The 20,439-nt window shown below is 33.3% G+C and overlaps 1 protein-coding gene and 1 pseudogene across 1 annotated transcript in view; one reads left to right on the top strand and one right to left on the bottom strand.

The window, feature by feature from the left end:
* FSTL5 (follistatin like 5) overlaps window positions 1-20,439 on the bottom strand; it is a 1,020,077-nt gene that overhangs the window by 186,826 nt on the left and 812,812 nt on the right. The window lies entirely within an intron of this gene.
* Window positions 340-3,478, top strand: LOC141517139 (1,4-alpha-glucan-branching enzyme-like; annotated as a pseudogene).

Here is a 20,439-nt window from a genome sequence, read left to right as displayed (position 1 = left end):
AGTGTCAAACCAACCAAACTATGTTTTGTTTTGCTTTTTTTTAAAAATAAAATTAGAAAAATATTAATAAAATTCATCTGGAAAAACAAAAGGTAAAAAAACGCCAAGGGAATGAAAGGAAAAAAAAATATAAGTTTAAGGTCCACAGGTCAATCAGGTTCTTACTACTCTATAAGGAGGAGAAAGAGGGATGAGTCGGGTCAGTGACCAGTTGCATAAAGTTTGAAGAGTCCAGCGTGGTGTTACCCACTGCAAAGAGTGTCTTTTTCTTACCCCTCACTCCCTTGGTCTTGCTCTAAACTCCTCTGAGCCTCAGCTATTTGTAGTTGCAGAGGCTAGATGAAATTTCTGGCAGGCAGCAAGGGGACAACCTTGGTAGCTGCTTTGATGGATGTTTCCAGACTATTTGGTCTCCTGAAGATTGACCACTATCTGAAAGCCCTATGCCAGACACTTCCAAAGGAGCTATAAACTCTTTACCCAGACGAAGAATATGAAGGTCTCATTGATAAATTCTCTAAAAGGGCAAGCAGTATCCTGCAACTTTGCTAAGGTTGTTTTTTGAACTAGTTTTTTGGTTGAGTGTCTTAATATACCCTCAATATCATTGTCAATGAATGATAGTTTTGATTCTTCCTTGCCTGTGTATATTCCTTCAATTTCCTTTAACTTATTTTTATAGTTAGAATTTCTTGGAAAATATAACATCTTTGCTTCACTCCTCATATCAGTTGAAAGATTTCAGGTTTATTTCTCCTACACATAATGCTTGCCCTTTATTTTAGATTAATACTATGGATTTTTTTTTATAAAGATGCATTCAACTTGTTTTTATGCTATTGAATAGGTATGGGTTTGCATTTTATAAAAGACTGCATCTATTGACATTACCATATAACTTTTGTTGTTTTTATTTTTGATAGTCAATTATGCTGATAATTTTCCCAAAAGCAAATAAGGTGTGCATTTCATGTAAAAATCTCACCTGATCATTATGTGCAGTCTTTGTGATATATTACTGTAATTTTCTTGCAGGTATTTTATTAAAAATTTTGGCTTTGATATTAATTAAGGAAATTAATCTATAGTTTTCATTCTATGGTTTTATTCTGGCTTAGATATTAAAATCTTATTTGTGTCATAAAAGGAACTTTGCAGGTCTCTACCTATTTTTTCTATTCTTAATTTTATTTTTCCCCAGTTAAAACTCTGAATTCTGAATTCTCTCTCTCTTCCTTCAACTCCACCTCCACCTCCCCTCATTGAGAAAGCAAGTACTTTGATATAGGTTAAAATGTGCTGATGATGGTTTGTATTATAAGGAATAGATTCCAGGAACAGAATAGCTTTTTTCTTACTGGAAAATTTAATTGTTGGAATCCATTTTCCTATTCATATAAAAAACTTGAATATGGGAAATGGGAACTCTACATCTGACCCAAACATAATAAATCTTCAGTTGTGCATCATAAATCAAAATTAAACATGGTTATAACTAGTAGAAATGGAAAAATACTGTATGGTATTTCACCATGAGCAAAATATGTGAATCATGTAGTTGTTAAAGTGAATTATGATTGGATACAATGGGACCCAGAATATACTATTAAATTCATGCATTATTGAGTCACAAAACCAGAGTTTAAGAATCAATGAATCTTATATAGGAATTCATTTGTATGAAGAAAAACTACCTTCATCTAAACACTTTACATTCTATTAAGAATAATGAACAGATACAATTGCATTTAGATGATGGCTATTGAGGAATATGCCTAATATCCAGCAATCAAGTGACAATTTTTTTTGCAACACCAAGTCATTCATTTATCCCTAATGAACTGAAAATAATTGACACTGCTTTGACACTGCTCACTCAATGGGAATAACAATTTTCTTGAATATAGTTCATAGTTGTGAATCAAAAAATTCAGAAGATATTCTAAACAATTTTGATGGAACAGATTCCTAATAATTTCATCCTAGTCTTAGTGTAAATTATGATCCTTGGGAAAGTAGGCTATTTGCATATTTCAGCTGGGAACTTTTAAGAATCCTTCTGGAGCAGCTAGATTGCACAGTGGATAGAGCACCAGCCCTGGAGTTAGGAGGCCCTTAGTTCAAATCCAGTTTTAAACACTTAATAATTACCTAGCTGTGGGACCTTAGTTAAGTCATTTAAACCCATCACCTTGCCAAAATAAATAAACAAACAAAAATAAATAACCCTTCTAATTTGAGATGGTAGCTAGAAGAATATGGCTTTGGTGAATTCTGCTTTGATAGTGTAATGTCTATGCTTTATCACCACAATGGAATGGGTCAAGGTATTTCAGATGATCACCATGAATATTTTTGACTACTAGTAGATAAAGATTTTTCTGGCTTATCTTATGCTGCTAAACCTCTTGATTCCTTTAGCATAACCAGATTGTATAACAATAGGTAAGAATATTTCAGGAATGCCTGCTTTGTGTTGGCCTATTACACAGGGTGGATGACTTTGATTATTAATCAGCCATAGTGATTCCAGATAAGTTGATATGAAAGCTAAAGAATTTAAGGATGAAGACTCAAATATGAGATAGATAAAGCATTACTCATAAATAGTTGAAAGAAAAGTATATTTTATATATAGAGTTATGATCTTGTTGGTGATAAGACCCTGGCATTCTGGTTGATGAATGGAGAAATATCTACAAACATGAGAGTATTGTCTCCTCTTTTGTTAGTTATTGATCATGAAATATAATTTCATAAAATCATCTAGGGGCATCTAGATGGCACAGTGGATAAAGAACCAACCCTGAAGTCAGGAAGATCTGAGGTCAAGTCCAGTTTTAGACACTTAATAATTTCCTAGCTATGTGATCTTGGCCAATTCACTTAAACCCATTATCTTGCCTGAAGTTTTTGATTGACAACTATGAACTACATCCAAGAAAACTGTAATTCCCATTGAGTGAGCAGTGTCAGAGTTTTTTTTTTTTCAATTCTTCAAAGGACTTGATGCTGCAAAACAAAAAACAAAAAACAAAACTTGTCACTTGATTACTCATGGACTTGGAGGAGAAGACTATCTGAAATTTATGGGCAATGAATTTGAGTATACAGAATGCTTGGACTTTCCAAAAAAAAAAAGGAAATAATGAGACTTATCATTATGCTGGGAGGCAGTTCATCGGACTGACAATGAACTCCTTCAGTATAAATTCTTCAAAAATTTTGACAAAGATATTAACAAATTGGAAGAAATATTCCTTTGGCATTCAGCATCTCAGGTCTTTGTGAATGAAAAACATAAAGAAAATAAGGTCATTGTTTTTCAGCAGACCACTCTCTCTTTTTCCCTTAAATATCCATTCCTGAAAGGAGGTTTACTGATTACAGAGCAGTAATAGCATAATCAGGGAAATTCAAAGTTGTTCTGGAAAGTGATGAAGAGAGATATGGAGGAAATAAAAAACTAATTCTTTGATATTTGGTAAAGAATAAAATAAATGAAGAAGTATAATGATGCTATTATAAAGATTTTTCAATAATTTAATATAATAATTTAAGGAATAACAAACCTAACAGTTTTCCTAATATTGAAACAAGTCTGTATTCCTGGCATAAATCCTACATGGTCATAGTGTGTTATCCTTGTGATAACTAGTTATAATCATTTTACTAAGACTTTATTTAAGCTTTTTGAATCTATATTCATCAGGGAGACAGGTTTATAATGTTCTTTCTCTGTTTTAACTCTTCCTGGTTTAGGTATCAGCACCATATTGATATCATATAAAGAGTTAGATAGAGTTATGGCTTCACCTATTTTTTGAAAGAATTTATATAGAATTGGAACCAATTGTTGCTTAAATTTTTGATAGAATTCATTTGGGAATCCATCTGCCCCAGGAGCTTTTTTTCTTAATGAGTTCATTAATGGCTTATTAAATTACTTTTTCTGAAATAGGGTTCTTTAGGTATTTAATTTCTTCTTCACTTAACCTAAACAATTTATATTTTTGTCAATATTTTCCATTTCATTTAGATTGTCAAATTTATTGGCATAGAGTTGGGCAAAATAATTCCAAATTATTACTTTAATTTCTTCCTCAATGGTGGTGAGTTTACCTTTTTCATTTATGATACAGGAAATTTGGTTTTCTTCTTTCATTTTTTAAATCAAATTAAATAGAGGTTTATCAATTTTATTGGTTTTTTCATAAAACCAACTCTTGGTCTTATTTATTAGTTCTATAGTTTTCTTGCTTTCAATTTTATTAATTTCTCCTTTAATTTTTAGAATCAAATTTGGTATTTAACTGTGGGTTTTTAATTTGTTCTTTCTCTAATTTTTTAGTTGCACATTTAGTTCATTGATGTCCTCTTTCTCAAATTTGTTCATGTAAACATTTAAAGATATAATGTATCCCCTGACAGCCACCTTGAGTGAATACCAGAGGTTTTGGTTTGTTGTTTCATTATTGTCATTTATCTAGGATGAAATGGTTAATTCTTTCTATAATTTGTTATTTGATCCACTCATTATTTAAAATAAGGCTATTCAGTTTCCAATTCATTTTGGGTCTATATCTCCCTGGCCCAATATTGCATATGATTTTTATTGCATTATGATCTGAGAAAGCTGTATTCACTATTTCTGCCTTTCTGCAATTGATCACTAGGGTTTTATGCCTTAGTACATGGCCAATTTTTGTGTATGTGCCATGTAGCGCAGAAAAAAAGGTATATTCTTTTCTATCCCCATTCAATTTCCTCCATAAGTCTAACATATATAAGTTTTCTAACAATCTATTTAAATCCTTAACTTCCTTCTTGTTTATTTTATATTTAGAGTTATCTAAATCTAATAGAGGGAGATGGAGGTCTCCTACTAGTAGAGTTTTGCTGTCTATGTCTTCCTGTAGCTCTTTCAACTTATCCTCTAAGAATTTGGAGACTATACCACTTTGAGCATACATATTTTTTTATAGACATCACTTTATTGTCTATGGCACCATTTAGTAGGATAGAGTTTCCTTCCTTATTTCTTTTAGTGCTATCTAGTTTTGCAGTAGCTTTGTCTGTGATACAGATTGTTACCCCTGATTTTTTCACTTCAGCAGAAGCAAAATATACTTTGCTCCAACCTTTTATCTTTATATGTATCTCTCTACTTCAAATGAGTTTCTTGTAAATAGCATATTGTAGGATTCTGGTTTTTAATCCAGTCTGCTATTCACTTATGTTTTAAGGGAGAGTTCATCCCATTCACATGCATTTACAATTAATTACTAACTCTTTATTGACCTCCATGCTATCTTCCCTCTGTTTTTATTTTTGCCCTTTTTCACTTTATCCATATTTCCTAGTATTTTGTTTCTGAATACCACCCCCTTCAATGCGTTTGCCCTCCTATTTCAACCCCCTCCCCTTTCTTTCCCCTTTCCCTTTTTGTCTTGTTCCTTCCTTTCCTACTGTTAGTTCCTCTTTTTCTCCTGCTCCCTGTCCCCATTCCCCCTTGCCCTTTCCCCCCTTTTCATACTTTAAGGTAAGATAAGTTTCTTATCTTGAGTGTTTGGGTAAGTTAACTTTAAGCCAAGTCTGATGAGAAGAAGATTCAGATGGTTCTCAGCTCCTCCCTTCTTTCCCTGTTTTACAATATGTCTTTTGTACCTCTTAATGTAATGAAATTTACCCCCATTCAATCTCCTTTATCCTCCTGTCTCCTTACTTGTCCCCCTTTTTAAGGTGGTATTGTTTGTAAATCATTTTGAGTCACAGAAGAGTCATGAGTGTCCATCACTTCTGGCTAATAGAGCTACAGTTCTAGAGAGTTATTAGAGTCTTTCTCTCAGGTAGGGATATAGCCAGTTTTATCTTATTAGATAGCAGCTTTTTTTTATTCTTTACCTTTTTTTTAACCTTTTTCAAGTGTTTCTTGAGCTTCCTGTTTGATGTCCACAATTTCTATTTAGCTCTGTTATTAATCATCCGGAAATGTTGAAAGCCTCACATTTTGTTAAATGTCTGAAAGAGAAGGCTCAGCTTTGCTAGACAGTGGTTTCTTTCCTAGAAAGCTCCCTTTCTATCCAGAATATCCCATTCCAGTCCCTAAGATCCCTTAATGTTGATGCACCCAGGTCCTGCATAATCCTTATCATGGCTCCTTGGTATTGAAATTGTTTCTTTTTGGCTGTTTGCAGCATTTTTGACCACAACATTCCTTGGAGTTTCTATTTTTGTATCTCTTTCCAGAGGGGATTGATGTGTTCTTTCAATATCTATTTTGCCTTGTGGTTCCATGATTTCAGGGCAGTTTTCCATCACTTAATCCTGTAACATTAAGTCCATGCTTTTTTCCCCCTTCCAATGTTTTCAAGAAGACCTATAATTCTCAGGTTGTCCCTTCTCAATCTGTTCTTGAGGTTTTGCTGATGAGGTATTTTACATTTTCTTCTATTTTTTCAATTTTTAGGTTTTAACAGACTCGTGCTGTCTCATGAAGTCATTAGTTTCCACAGACTACATTCTTTTTTTTAGAGAATAATTTTCTTCATTTACCTTTTGTAACTCCTTTTCCAATTGATCAATTCTAATTTTGAAAGAGTTTTCCATTTTTTCAACTGAGGTTTTGAGAGAATTATTTTCTTTTTTGCATTTGTCCAGTTGTATTTTCCAGGATTTGTTTCCTTGTTGCAGGGTGATAATTTTCTCTCCCAAATTTTCCAAGTTATTTTTAAACTCCTTCTTGATTTCTTCAAGGAAATCTTTCTGTGCTGGAGCCCAGATCATATTCTCCTCAGAGGTTCTATGTTTCCCTGAGTTAGGGTCTTTTCTTCTATGAATTTTTCTATGGACCCTCCTTTCTGCTGGCCTTTTTTAATTTTCATAAGACCTTGTGTTGGGGAGGGTCTGGTTCACAGAGGTTTGGTGATGAGGTCTCTAGAGGCTTTACTCACTGGGTTTAGTAACTGTAAGTGGGCTGGCCAGTAGGTTGTGTTGGTTGCTTTCTCTGGAGTGTCTGTGACCTTAATTTGAAGCCCTCTCCCTTGGTCTTCAGGATGTGGTTGAAACTGCTGTATACTTTTATCTTTGAGAAATGGTGAGCTTTGCCCTAGGGAAAGGTAACTGCTCTTCCTATTTATGGCTGAGGGTGGTATAGTGCTGACACCTGAGCCTGTGGTAGTGGTGGGCTGTAATAGCATCTGTTCTGTGAAGAGGCTTCAGTTGAAATGATGGCATGAACTCTGATTTCCTCCAGACCAGAGGAGCCAGGCATAGATGTCTACAACTTTCCTGCACTGGAACTCAGCCTCCAGCTCTGCTGGCAAGCTCCAGACCATCAGTGCCACAACCAATGCCTCTGCTCCCTAGTTGGCCCATGCCATGGCCAATCAGGCCAGTCCTGCTGTCAGGCTCTAAAGCTCTCACCCTGTTCTATGCTCCTGGCAGAGTCCACCCTCTGTACCTAGGCTCACCCATGATACCAGAAGAAAAACCTTGAGGTAGATGTTCTCTCCTAGCTTCTCTTTCTGGGTTTTGTAGATCAGATTTCTATTAAGAGGTTTGTTTCATATTTTATATGGGGGACAATCAGGAGACTTTAGCACCATGCCTGTCTTCCCCTCTGCCATCTTGGCAGGAAGTTCTTCCTCTGAAATAACTTTTGACAAAATACAGCACCCATTCCTCTTAAAAACACTAGAGATGATAGAAATAGAGTTCTTTTTTAAAACATAAGCAATATCCATCTAAAACTAACAGCAAGCATTATATGTAATAGAAATAAGCTAGAAGCATTTCCAATAAGATCAGGGATAAAATGAAGATGTCCATTATCACCACTGTTATTCAATATTCTATTAGAAATATTAACTTTAGGGGCAGCTAGGTAGTGCAGTGGATAGAGCACTGGCCCTGGAGCCTGGAGGGCCCGAGTTCAAATCTGGTATAAGACACTTAATAATTACCTAGCTGTGTGGCCTTGGGTAAGTCACTTAACCCCATTGCCTTACAAAAGCTAAAACAAACAAAAAATCCAGAAATATTAATTTTACCAATAAGAGAAGAAAAATAAATTGAAGGAACTTGAAATAATTAAAATTTTAGCAAAGTTGTAGGTTATAAAATAAATTTACATAAACCATCAGCTTTTCTATATATTACCAAAATATGATAGCAAGAGAAATTACATTTAAAGTAATTGTAGACAGCATAACATAGTTGGGAGTCTACCTTTTAAGACAAACTCAGAGACTAAATGAAAGCAATTACAAAATTCATTTCACACACAAAAAAATCAGATCTAAATAAATGGAAAATTGATTATTGTTCTTGGGAAGGCCGAGTCAACAATAAATAAAAAAAATGACAATTATGCTTAAGTTAAATTATTTATTTGGTGATATACCAAAATACCAAAAAAAGTATTTTTAGAGCTAAAATAAATAGTAACAAAATTAATCTGGAGGAACAAAAGATCAAGAACATCAATGGAATTAATTTAAAAAAGGAAAAAGGAATATGATCTAGCTTTAATTGTCCAAAATTATATTAAAGTAGCAGTTATCAAGAAACAGAGTGGGGGATAAGTGGAGTAAATTAGATACAAAAAAGTAGTAAATGATTCTAGTAATCTACTGCTGGTAAAACCAAAGACTCAAGCTTTTGGGCTAATAGTGTTCTATTTGACAAAAGTATTGGGGAAAAATGGAAAATAGAATGGCAAAAACTGTATGTAAGCTAACATCTTACACCTTGTGCTAAGATAAGATCAAAATGTAAGATTAGATGTACAAGGTGATACCCTAAGGCAATTTGGAGAACAAGTAATAGTGTATTTGTCAAATCTATGCAAAGGAGAGTAGTTTATGACTAAACAAGAGATAGAGAACATTATAAACTTCAAAATGGATAATTTTGATTACATCAAATTAAAAAGGTTTTATACAAATAAAACCAATACAATTGAGATTAAAAGGGGTACAGAAAGTTGTGAAAAAATTTTTGCAGTCAGTGCTTCTGATAAAGAACTCATTTCTAAGATAAAGAACTGAATCAAATTTTTAAGTATATATCATCCCAACTGACAGATGTCCAAAGGATATAAACAGTTTTCAGATGAAGAAATTAAATCTATCTGTAGTCATATGAAACCATGCTCTAAATCATTATTGATTAAAGAAATGCAAATTAAAACAATCTAAGGTATCGCCTCATACCTATCAGATTAGACAATATAATAAAAAAGAAAAGTGATCAGTATTGATAGTATTGTGAGAAAACTGGTACATGTATGTATTATTGGTGGAATTGTGAATTCATCCAACATTTCTGGAGAACAATTTGTAATTGTGCTCAGGATGCAATAAAATTGTGTATTTTCTTTGGTCCAGCAATACCACTACTATCTCTGTTTCCCAAAGAGAATATAAAAAAGGGGAAAAGACCCATATGTACAAAAATATTTCTATCCTACTTGTTCCAAAATATTCATAGCAGCTCTTTTTAGTGGAAAAGAATTGGAAATTTGGGGCTTGCCCATTATTTGGGGAATGGCTAAACAATTTATGGTACATGAACACCATGGAATGTTATCGTCCTATAGAAACCATAAATGGTTGGACTCTAGAGAAGCATTGAACGAGTTACAAGGTCTGATGTTGAATGAAGGGAACAGAACCAAGAGAAACATTTACACAATAGCAACATTGTGAGATGATCAACCTTAAAGGAAGCAGTTGCTCTCAGCAGTTCAGAGAGTCAGGAAAACCATATTAGGACAATTGTATTAGACTGGCTATGAACAAGGCTATCCCCATCCAGTGGAACAAAACAAAGGGATAAAAAAGAGAAAAAAAAATAAAAAATAAAAATCCTTCAAAATATGATGAACATTTTATAAAAATTATCTCCTATGTATCCCTTTCCCTTAATCCTAAATCCTCATACCAAAAATGTAAACATGTTTATCACAAATATGCATGCACAATGTTAATGTGACTGTTCACCACTGAGGGAATAGAGGTGGGAAGGAAAGGTGTAGGGTGGAAGGAAATTTTGTAACATTCATATGCATATGGACGAATGATGAAAAGCTTTCATAACATGTATTTATAAAAATAAAATATCATTCTAGAAGAAGATCATGATATTCATGGAGGTGGGGCCGTGACATGCATGTGAATTGGATTTGAGTGAACAAGGCATTGTGCTATATCACTAGCCTTACTTTTTCTACTGGACTCATATTGATCCAGTGTCCAGATATGGATCAGCTGGAGATGATCCTGTATGGGAGGGCATCAGGGTTTAGTAACTTATCCAGGGAAAGTGTAAAATGTCTGACGCCACATTTGGATTCAGGTCTACTGATTCCAGGGCTGATGCTTCATCCACTGAATCTTTTATCTGTCCTAACATTACTAATGTGTTTTGCAAAACTTCACATTTTTATTCAATATCAATTTTGTCTCCCTTCTCTAGGATGACAGAGGGACAGAAGGGAGAGAGATAATTTATACTTTAATTTTTAAAATGAATGTGAAATGTTTTACATGTAATTGGTAGGACTATTTGAGGGTGTTTATTTTTATCTAAGTGAAATTATTTTAGCTCATTTTGAACTTATGGTCAAAATTTGTGTGCATTCCTACATAATAAAGTTAGTAAACCTCACAGTCTTTGCAGATAGTCATGTAATGCTGATTTCTTATTTCCAGATATTTGGAAATATTTCTTATTTATACCTATTTTTTAAGGAATCAGATGTATACCATCTCTTCTAAGATTCTCAGATTGTTCCTTTCTAAGCATAGTATTTTGGGTAACCCAAATCTTATTGAGTGGTAAGAAAACATATGCTGATTCATACATAGTTTCACGTATTTGCCTCTAGCACCTAGTTCAATGCTTATACAAAATTGGCAAATAATCAATATTTATAAATGTTCTATTAAGACAGAATATAAAGACAAATATAAAAAGTAGTAAAATAGAAAAACCTGTTTTTCTAATAATCTTCCAGAATTAATTCAGAGAGGATTTTAAGGATAAATGAGTCAGAGAACTCATTTACATTTGGATTCTATGATAATCCTGTGAAAAACTCAATATGTAGGGCTTCAGTATGTTTAAAGATTGTGTTTATGTAAGCAACATTTTCCTTTTTCTTCATCATCAGGAGTTTCTGTGGTGTTGGTGATGTTTGCCAAAAGTTCTTAAGTATAGCAACACTTGGATGCTTTGAAAATAGTTTGTTCAAATGTTGAAGGGAAACTATTATTACTCAGCAAACTTCCATATGATTTATAATTAGTTATTTGATATAAGAAAAAAATAGGAATAATTCTTTTTTTTTAAGGATTTTGCAAGGCAAATGGGGTTAAGTGGCTTGCCCAAGGCCACACAGCTAGGTCATTATTAAATATCTGAGACCGGATTTGAACCCAGGTACTCCTGACTCCAGGGCCGGTGCTTTATCTACTAGCCTCCCTGGGAATAATTCTTAAAGAATGATTGAGCTATTTTCTAAGTTGTATTATTTGAGGTCTCTATCAGACACCACAAGTCAAGTAAAGTTCTATGTATTTTTGAAAAGATAATGATTTGCCACTTGATATTAAACCATGATGTTACAAAAAAAAGGGAGGGAGATTTTTCTTACATTTAAGATAAAAATTTTGAATTCTGTTTGCATTCTAATGTATGGTGGTTGAGATAAAGAGAGAGAGGGAGGGTGAACAAACAAAACCTTTAACATGATGAAAGTTAGTGAGAGAAAGAATAAATTACTACAAGGTGTGAGTACCAGAAATATACCATGAAGTATATCTTTTATAAACTGGGATTTCTTTTTCTTTTTCTTAATATTATTTTTAACAATAGAATAAACAATAATAAAAATAATGTTCACAATGGTAAAGTTTTTAAAAATTGTTTTAGGGATATTTGGAAAAGAGGAGGAAGAAATATTTAAAGGAAAAACCCCAAAATAAACCTGAAATGGGGAGTGAATACAGTCATGCTTTTGCAAAGCTATTTTATAGACAGATCACCAAAGTGGCTAAAAAGTTCAAGATTACAATATTCTTACTACTGACAAAAAAAAAGAGTAGAGCTAATTTTCTTCATAAATCCTCTTATGGAGACAAAAAATGATTTCTTGGACTAAGACACAGACAATAAGTAACAGAAACAAATTTGAACCAAGATCTTCCATATTCTAGCTCTAATAAACTTTCTCCTAAAGACAAATAGGTGACCTCATGGATTCAACATTGGTTCTGGATTCATAAGAACAGAAGTTCTTATTTGACCTCAGTTACTTTCTGAATATGTAAAACTGATCAAATCACTTGAGTTATTTTTTCTGTTTCCTCAAGAGTAAAATAGCTATAATAACAACTAGGGATTTCTTTGCTGTAAAATGGAGATGGTTAAACCACATATCACTTAGGTTTATTGTGAGGATTAAATATGACATTTGCAAAATGCTTAGCAAAATACCTAGGGCAGTTAGGTGGAAGAATGAATAGAGCACTGGCCTTGGAGTCATTAAGACAGGAGTTCAAATCCAGCCTCAGACTCTTAGTAGCTGTGTGATCTTGGGCGACTTACTTAACCCTGGTTCACATTCAAGGCCATCTCCAGTAGTCCTGATCCATATCTGGTCACTGGACCCAGATTGGTCTGGAGGAGAAAGTGAGACTGGTTGCTTTGCACAGCCTCCCCCACCCTCCACAAATGCAATTCACGTACTTGTCATGCATCACCTCCCTGAAGTTTCTCCTTTGAAAATGAAGGACAAACTTTATTAGTAAAATGCCTGATACATAGAAGGCAGATGCTATATAAATGCTTAAGACCTGCCTTACTCTACTATTATGCCTCTGACAAAATATCAAATACTTTGGCTAATATTTAAGGTTAGATTGGGTCTTAAATTTTGAAATCAATCTACCTCTTCATTCTTATCTCACACTTTTCATTCATATATTCTCCATTTAGTCTAATTAAACTGCTAGACATTTTTAATGATTTATTTTCACATTATTAAAATAATCTTGTGGTGGAATTTAAAATAAAACCCCTCCCCCCCCAAAATGGAGAAATCTCAAGAGAAATGAAATGAGAGGGGAGGGGAAACAACATATACTCCCATCTCCATTCAGATACTTCTGGCTCTGTTTCTCAGATAGATTGCATACTTTATTATAAGTTCATCAGAGAAGTTATTTCAATATTTTCCCCCACAGTTCCAACTGTTAACTGTATTACCCTCCATTCTATTCCTTCTTACTCCCATTTATTCTATTCTCTCCTTATACACTGTCCCTTCTCAGAATTGTATTGTATCTGACTTCCCTCTCCCAAAATCTTCCCACTCTTCATTCACCTACTCCCCCCCCTTCCCACCATCTTTCCCCCAATCCTTTCCTCTTCTTTTCCCTCTATGGTAGGATAGATGTCTATACTCTATTGAGTGTTTATGTCATTTTTCTCTCTGAGTCATTTCTGATGAGAATGAAAGCTGATTCATTCTCCCTTACCTCCCTGCATTACACTCCATTGCAAAAGCTTTTTCTTGACTCTTTTTTGTGAAATATTCCAATTCATTTGTCCGCTCCCTTTCCTACCATTTCCCCTTCTCCCCATGCTCTTTTCCTGATCATGACTTTCAAGTAGACTAATAATTTTTTAAATTCTCTCTTCTAGATCTGTTTTCCATATCAGTTGTTTATTTCAATAAGATTTCACATTTCTTCTAGTTTTTCCATTCTTTTAGGGTTTTTTTGCTTCCTAATTTCTTTCAAAGTCATCAGTTTCTTTTAGTTCCATTCTACAAATGAAGGAGTTATTTTCTTCAGAGAGTTTTTTCTTGTCCTTTTCTAGCTGGCCAATTCTGCTGCCATGGACCCAGGTACCCCTAGATTTCTAGGCACCCCATGGGATGTTCCTGGAAGGCTGGTTTGCTCCCTGTGGGACAGGCCTGTATTGCATGCCCTGTGGCTTTTTCTTGATCCCCAGTTCTGGTGGAACAAACCTTTCCTGCGGATCTACAAATTTGTCTTGTATTGAGAAAGTGTTTCCTTCAGTCTTTCTGTGGGTTCTATCCTTCTAGAATTTGATTAGAGTATTCAATTTCATGGCTTATGGAGTTTTTGGGGGGAAGTTTCTGGGAATTCTTGCCTTCACACTGCCATCATCTAAATGGCTAGATATTAACTTAAGGTTTGTGTTACCAGTTTTGCTTGGCCCACTCATCAAGGTGGAATGCTTTCTTTCCTCATCTCTGTTGAAGTCTTTCTTTTGCTCTAAAGACCAGTTCTGGCACTACTTTCTATATAATCTTATCTAATGCCTCTATTTTAAAACGTTCTCTATTCTCAAAGTTTCTTATAATACTTTAAAGCATGCCTTTGCTTCTTTACCCTTACAGAATTCAGACTTACAAGTCTTATCATGCATACATGCAAATGCATATTTTTTCCATATTGTTTGTTTGTATGTGTGTGCTTCCAAATACATACATGTCACTTACTATAGTATTTATTTGTGTATTGACATATGCATGTACACTCAAGATTTCATTTTTATATCTCCAAAATATATGGTTCTATGTCTTACATGTTTTGTGTGTGTCTACATGCACTGTGTATATGAAATGACATAGATCTGACATCATTAAGGAGCTGATAGTCTAGTGTAGTGTAATATGGTAGGGCCTATGTCATTTTTCATTTTTCTGATCCCACTAGAATGTTTTGTACATAGTAGTAAATGCTTAACAAAATATTTGTTTTAATAAATAATTTATGAAGTTGAAATAAACGTTCTATAATGGGATTTTTTTTCTGTTAACTTCATGGACCAATAGAATTTAAACCTCCTTGTAGGAAGAGGGATATATGTCTCATTTAATCTGATAATTAAATAGCATTTAAATACTAGTGAGGCAGCACTAGTGAAAAAATGTTGGCCATCTTCAGTAAGTAAAACAAGATCTTATTTGAAAACCAGATGGTGATATTTACTTACATTCTCATGGGCAAGCTGCTTAAACCCTCTGAGTGCTGGTTAATGGTAATAATTTAATAAATAGGGTTATTGTGTGGCTCAAAAGAGATAATATAGTAAAGTGCTTTTTCAAATATGAATCATTATACTTACAGCTATAGCTATAATAGTCATTATAAAAACCTCAAAAATGATTGTTCACCATGAATTAAAGTTTGATACTATAGTTGTGTTTTCTAAAAACCTTATTATAGAACCTTATTATGTCAGTTGTTAACTGCTTTGCTAGGTGACTTTTCTTCATGTATGTTGAAAAAGAAAGAATATATAAATTGTCTTAAAAAACAAGATAACTGAATTTTTTTTATGTTACATTGACCTTTATGTGCTTGGATAGCATAGCTCATTTTTTTGGTTGCCAGAACAATAAATATTGTGCTGTAATATATTCTGCATTCCATTTATTATATTCAATTTAGACCATGATTTTTTGAAAACCTACTTTTTTAGGTCACTAGGGATTAAAAGCAAAAGGTGGTCAGCATAACAACAATTTAACCTCAATGACTGTTACATTTTCAAATGTAAGTTATTTTCCTTGGTAAACATAATATGAAATATAAATGAGGATTGATGGATGCTTGAATAAAAAAGTCAATATTTCCCTTGAGAATATTTGAAGCCATTCATTATAGTCACTCTCAGTAAGTTCAGACTATGAACTTGGTTCATTCTTCCTATTTGCAATTCATGAAAATAAAGAGCATTTAATGATCACATAACCATTTATACAGGAGATTTAGATCCAAATTAAAACCAAATCCACACACAAAGATGCATTTTAAAGTTTTGAACTCAGACCACAATGTATTTCCAAATGACTAAGCATATTAAGTGCCCTGTTTCAGACTACTAAAGAAGTCCACTAAGCAAGTGGTATGCAGTTTCAAAGGCTGAATTTTATTAAATTAATGATCTTCAATTTACAATTATAAAGGCATAGTGGGAAGAGAACTGAACTTGGATCAGTTTTCACCTTTAATAGTTATCACTGGTTTGATCTTTGGAAACTTCATCAATAAAATTAATGGAAGGGTTGTTCTAGATGACATCTAAGGTTACTTCCTAAAGTTATCATTCTATGACAGAATTTTCTTTAAAAAAATTACTTTAATTTCAAATTCTACAGACTGGTGTTCCTATTAAATAAATTTATACCATGAAGAGGATAAGTGATACATTTTATCATTTTATAATGGTTAAGGGTTTTTTTGAGAGGTTGCTACTGCTATGCTGTTTATTTTTTTAGTTACCAAAATTACATTACCAAAAACCAAGTTTATTCCTTTTAAGTTCCATGTAATACAATCAATTGACAAATTGATCTTTCACCAAGAAGATCCTAAGACTCTATCATCTTAAAAAAATCTTTGGTTACATAAGTCTGCTTTATTCTGCTTATTTGTATTAAGTTGAATGGGTTATATTTCCAATCAATTTAATCTAGAAATTTCAGAAGTATAAATATTTTCTTTTCTCCAGTGGGTGACAACTTAGAACCTTTTCAGTCATTAATCTCTATTGATTAATAGCCATCACTCTCAGTCACCAAAATAATCCTAACCTGATAAAACTATCTTAACTCTCAATCAACCATTCTCATTTTGTATGTTCTACTCACCATATCTGCATCTTAAATTCCCTCTCATTTATTCCATCTCCTTATACATAGTGAAATATATGCCCTCAAGATATCATACTTCCCATTTCCTTTTAAATTTTCCTTTTGATCTCATCTCTTTCCACTTATTCAATGATTACACACATGCATATATGTATATGCATCTCAAAAATTCCTCATATCTAGCCCCAATTTGTTTCCCTGAATTACAATCCCTACAGATCCAAATGTACATCTTCCCCTGCATGTTTTTAGAAAAAAAGTCTGCAAACTGAAATTACTTCTAATTTAATCCCTTTTTCCAAAATATTTTGACAATAAGGTCATATGGGTCCTCAGTTATCTTTTTCTTCATCTATTTTACTCTCTCACACCCATATCAATTATTTGCAAATGCCTATTAATTATAGATCCACAGCATCCTTCACAACTGTCATTTTCTCTCAAATTCATAGTCACCCTAGATCAGTTACTTTTCACTTCAAACCAAGACATTTTTAGCTCAATTCACACTTCATGTTATTCCATGAACAAATTATTATATACCATCAAAAAATCTTAGATATGCTAAAAACAACATCCTGCCATGTATGTCATTAAAAAGTAAAATAACACAAGCCAAGTTAAGTGACTTTCTAGATGTTTCATCTCAGAGATTATAGATTATGATTACAAATGAATAAATTTTTATTAGACAAACTTTTCCTAAATAAAAAAATTAATTAACTAGGTTATTAAAATAATGGATAACTTTATTTGATAATCTCAAAAATGAAGAAAAATAGAAGAAGAAACAAGGAGAGATTTTTTTTAAGCTAGAAAGGTAGGTCAAATGGGGTAAAGAGATTACATTTGTGATGAGTTTATTACTGAGATGGTGCCAAGAAAGTTTTGTTTTTTCCTCAAAAAATGTGGGAAAATTACTTTTTTTCTGGGGGGAATTTTACTCAAGATAAATCTTTTTTGGCAAGACAAAGACATAGTCTTTTTCCATGACATATATTGAAAGTCATGAGAAATTTCAATAAAAGCACCAAATTAAGGTTTTGTTATTTATTTTATTATATAGATACAAAGGCACAGTTCAGAAGATAGATTAAACAACTGCATTCTCATGGCCCAGTTGTCTCATTCTCTTGAACTTATGAATCACACTGAAAAACTCAATAGGTGCTTGTGAAACCAGTGAACAAAAGATGAAATGATTATTAAAATGTTAAATGCATTGTATTGGTCTCAGCCAAAAAAATCTGAACTTATTATAAAAAAAGAAATTGATGGGGCAGCTAGGTGGCACAGTGGATAAAGCACTGGCCCTGGAGTCAGGAGTACTTGGGTCCAAATCCCATCTCAGACACTTAATAATTACCTAGCTGTGTGGCCTTGGGCAAGACACTTAACACCATTGCCTTACAAAAAAAAAAAAAACCTAAAAAAAAGCCAAAACCTAAAAAAAGAAATTTAACAGAAGCATTTTTAATATAAGCTCTCAATTTATTCCATGTTTCAAGATAACTCCTAGTCTCTGGTCCTTCTTTTCATCTTTTATAGACCCAATACTGTGAATTTCTACACAGACAATAAAAAATATTGATTTGATTACAAGGCAGCAGATTATAGACACTACCATTTCAATATCAATATAATTTGAAAAAATTATTCAGTTTTTATTTATTACTCGTTTTAATAGGTCTTGGCTCAAGGTTACCTTGCTGGTGATTTCTAATGACCAAAAGTCACACATCATTGCTGTCCTCAATTTGACACTATTCTTCAGTCCAGCTCTTGTAATGATCTCCTTAGAGACCTCCCTGTTGCCACTATGTCCTTCTCTAATTTACCCTTTTAATAATCTATCTCTAAAATATTTTCCTAAGGTATAGGTCAGACCATCTTAGTTATTCTTTTCAAACATTTCAGGGTTTATCTTCTGAATAGGAAAGAAAATAAAAGAAAATAAACACATTTTGTCTGGCATTGCTACTACATTCTTACACCACCTACTCTTTACATTATTCTTTATATTTGATTCACTCTAAAATCTAGTCAAAATGGACTACTGGTTTTCACTGAATTCAACTGTTTGTTTCCTACCTAAGTGGTTATTGTTCTCCTTCATTCTTGAAAAGGGCCAAAATGACATCACTATTCAAGGCACAATGTGACTAAATGACTAATCATTCAATATGAGCTTGGAATGGTCTATCACTGGTCAGACATTAATAGTTTATGTCAGCATTGGAGTGGATTAACTAAATTTATGCATCTCATATTTCTTTCTAGTAACATAAATTCTGTTTTGCTCATAAAATACAGCATCTTCTCTGATGAGAGCACACCATGCTGGGTAGTACTGGGGAAAAGTCTTCCAAGTCATAGAGTGAATTACAAAGTTCTCAAGGGAGACCCTGAGAGTGACCTTTGTTGCCTTTTCTGACTACCATGTGAATGCTTACCTTGTGCAAGTTTTCCATAAAATAATCTTTTAAGCAAGTGTCTATTTGGCATTTGAATGTGGCCATTAGTGTTTAAATGTTTGGCAGTTTAGTTTGAGAAAGAATATCAGTGTCTGGTATTTTAACTTGCCAGGTTATTTTTTTGAATTTTCTGAAGACAGTTTAAATGGAAGTGATTCAGTTTCCTGGCATGGTGCTGGTATTCTGTCATCTTTCGCAATGAGGTCAGTAAAATGGTGCTGTAGACCTTCAGTTTGGGAGCCAATCTCTTTCATACTGATCAATGAAGTCCTTCACAAAGGTAAATATGCAAACCATCACAAAAGATTCCATCTTGTTTCTTCCACTCAGAGTACAATTCTTTCAAAGGTTAAACTTAGGGATCAACTCTTTTATGAAGTCAGACAACAATATTAATACTTTCCCCTCATCACAAAGTTTTGAGATTTTTTTAGACCATTTCATCAGTATCTTTCCTCTAACCGTATCTTTCCTTAATACCTATTATACATGCCTTTATATATGTCCTAATGCCCTCAGTAGTTGCTATATAGACTTGACTCTAAATTAAGAGATTAATGAAACTTTACTGAATTGGATATATATGGAATATGGTATAGATTACTCAATGAACATTTATTAAAAACTATTTTGAGCAAGGTAATATGATAAACTGAGAAAGCAGCAACAATCAATCTTAAACAATTCTTGCTTTAAAGAGATTACATATTGTATGTCAGGACTGTTCAATCTTAGGTTATCTTAGGGCTGCAATAAAATAATTTTATTTGAGGGTCATGCACAGAATTAAAAGTACAGTACTCTAATGTAAAAATTCATTTGTAGTCTTATCTTAGGTTTAGCAATTGCTACAATATATCATGGTACTTGTAACGTCTTAGAAAGTTGGGGAACATAGCTCATCAATGACAGAGGAAAGCTCAAAGCATGAAAGCAAACAGGAAACAATGAAGCAACAACAGAACAGTATAAAAGTAGGTGCATATTGACTATTCTGAATCATACAGATGGAACACATTCCACAGATCAATTGAAAATTCTGTGCTATATATTCCATCTGTAATACTGTTTAAAACCACTAAATAAAATTAATATCAATGAGATTATTTATTAGTGATAGAATTAAAAAATTTAATACACATTCCATGCAAATGATTATTTTATTTTTTCCCTCATGAAAACTAAAACCCACAGACAGGCAGCATAAAATGGCACTGCAGAATGCATGTGGCCCATGGGCTCTATATTTGGACAGCCCTGTTATATGTT

This window comes from Macrotis lagotis, chromosome 3 (genome assembly GCF_037893015.1).
Source record: "Macrotis lagotis isolate mMagLag1 chromosome 3, bilby.v1.9.chrom.fasta, whole genome shotgun sequence".
NCBI classification, from domain to species: Eukaryota; Metazoa; Chordata; class Mammalia; order Peramelemorphia; family Peramelidae; genus Macrotis; species Macrotis lagotis.
This window is presented reverse-complemented; position numbering and strand designations above follow the sequence as displayed.